Source organism: Ricinus communis, chromosome 7 (assembly GCF_019578655.1).
Source record: "Ricinus communis isolate WT05 ecotype wild-type chromosome 7, ASM1957865v1, whole genome shotgun sequence".
Classification (NCBI taxonomy): Eukaryota; Viridiplantae; Streptophyta; class Magnoliopsida; order Malpighiales; family Euphorbiaceae; genus Ricinus; species Ricinus communis.
Window position 1 is genome coordinate 16,928,005 of NC_063262.1, and position 2,746 is coordinate 16,930,750.

The window sequence follows — 2,746 nt, forward strand, 5'->3', positions numbered from 1 at the left end:
TTGAAGACATAGTCAAAGCATCCATTTTCTTGCTCAGAGCCTCTAATTATGCATTTACTGGTACCATGGGGTCTATTACATGGATTCCATTTCCTTTAACTCGAACTTACTCTCTTAGAATTTTCCATTGATAATTCATGACTGCCATGTCTTTAATAAGATCTATAGCTTGCTATGGAGTCTTATTATTCAATGATTCACCTACTGCTGCATTAATAGATTATTTACTTGCGTAATTCAATCCATTAAAGAATTTATTTCAGCTACAAGGGTAAACCATGACATGGACAGCTCCTAAAAAAATCCTTGAAACCGTTCCCAACAATCATACAAAGTTTCATTCTCCTATTGAAGAAACCTTGCTATATAATTCCTCAACCTAGCCGTCCTAGAAGGTGGAAAGTATCTCTTTAGAAATTTCTCGGCCAGCTAATTCTAGGTTATAAATGTCCCAACTGGAAACGGCTTCAACCACTTCTTCGACTTATCCCTCCATGAGAATGGGAATAGCCTTAGTTTGATAGCATCATCTGATATCCTATTAATCTTAAAGGTATCATATATCTCAAGAAAATCATCCAAATGAGTGTTTAAATCCTCATTTGACAAATCGTCAAACATGCAATTGTTTTATACCATTTGAATGATGTTGGGCTTGATCTCGAAATTGTTCGCTGCAACGTTTGATCTAACAATACTCAATGTAGCCCCATTCAGAGTTAGGCATGCAAAATCTTGCAATGTCCTCTCCCTAGGTGGAGCTGCCATTCTTAACTGTTCCTCTGCTTGGTTTGGTTCCTCCTGATCCTCTAGATTCTAATTCTGTAATTTCGCCACTATTACAGCTAAAGCTCATTCTCTTTCTTCCCTTTGCTGCTTCCTCAAAGTTCTTTCTAACTCTGGTTCGTAAGCGAATAGTTTTGTCGAATTAGGTTAGGTCATGCATAGAATCAAGTACTTGAAGAAAACACAAAACAACAAGAATAATCAAATAAAAATAAAAATAAAAATACCAAATTACTAGCTTTTGAATTACTAATATATCACAATAGAAAAGTCTCCCTGAAAATAACACCAAAAACTTTACGGGCGCTATTTGCACACGGTAAAGTGCACCATTCATATCAAGTCATAAAGTGATGGATAAGAGTATCATTCCACTGGAGACTTAATTGTAAATACTATTTTCACTCTTATACTAATGTCTAGCAATCAAAATATTGTTTGAATATAAAAATATTTGAAAGTAAATTAATATTAAAACAAGAGTTAAAACAATTGGTATAATAATCAAAGATAAAGTCTATTCAGGTAATGAATCCCCCTAATAAATTAAATACTTCAGGAATCAAATAGCAAATAAATCAAATATGAGAGTTTTGTTGGCATTCCAAAAAATTAAGTAAAAACTTTCTCAAGTGATTAAACCCCTAATTTCTAAGATGAGGGAAAAGAATCTCTTTTCAAACCCACTCACTTAGGTCATGCATTAAGATTAAGGAACTATTAATCCAAAGAATCTTGTAGATCTATCTCTAGTATTCCAATCAATCCTCAAGCCCTAAGATGTGATCAATTCATAAATAGTTATCTCTAATCAATTTCTAAAAACAAATCCTAATCAATATATTGACTTATCAATTGAAATGGAGGATAAAGCAATGAAAGGAATAAAACAACTCATGTAAAAGATTTAATTGCATTAACTTTGAATCAATCCATATAATACATATTAGGGTTCATCAAAACCCAAATAGCTAGAAGATTAGTTCCTACACATTACAAAAAAGAAATAAAGATTAGGGAGAGAAAATCTTAAACTATTCATGGATGAGCAGAGATGAAAATCTTTAATCTTGAAAAACAATAATGGAAATGATGTTCTTCCTTGAAAATAACCAATAAAACCCTAACAAATGAAAATAAATCAAGTTTTCTAAGTGTTTTCTCTCTAGAAATGAACTAATGACGGGGTCACTTAAATTAATCCTAACAGTTTTCTTAAATAGTGTATTTTTATGATTGACACGGGGGCCATATAGGACCATACGGCCTTGTGTGTCTTTAACTTTTCATAGATTGAAATCATCTTCTAGGACATACAGGAAGGTCACACGGACATGTCTTCTCCCTATGTAAACTTCTAGCACAATCTGCCTATTTTCTTGATTCACACGAGAAGGTCACACGGACATGTACTTCCCTTGTCATGCCTACTCGCAGTCTACCATTCTTCTTGACTCGCACGGGAAGACTACACAGGCAAGTACTTCCATGTCATGCCCATGTGAGACTCCAAACATTCATGAACATGCATAGCCTGATTTTCATGCTTTTTGGTGCTAAATGCCTCTCTTCATATAGGATTTTCAAAGTATCTAAAAAGGACTATAAACAAGTTCTAGCAAACAAATTAAACTCAATTGATGTTAAAATCAAGGCAAAAACATAGCTCAATAGTAAGTGCTTCTAGCACTTATAAAAAATAAATCCCAATCAATACGTCGACTTATCAATTAAAATAGATGATTAAACAATCAAAGGAATAGAAAACTCATAGAAAAGGTTTAATTACATTAACTTTGAATTAATCCTTGCAATACAAACTAGGGTTCATCAAAACTCAAATAGCAAAAAGATTAGTTCTTACACATTGCAATAAAGAAATGAAGATTATGGAAAGAAGATCTTAAACTATTCATAGATGATAGGTGATGAGAATCTCTAATCTTGAATCTTCAATTTT

General features: G+C 32.9%; 1 non-coding gene across 1 annotated transcript; it reads left to right on the plus strand.

Moving 5' to 3' along the window:
- The first annotated feature begins 273 nt into the window (after positions 1 to 273).
- Positions 274 to 381, plus strand: LOC112533873. Its single transcript, XR_003078226.2, has one exon. It is a non-coding gene; the product is annotated as a small nucleolar RNA R71 (small nucleolar RNA).
- The last annotated feature ends 2,365 nt before the right edge of the window (positions 382 to 2,746 follow it).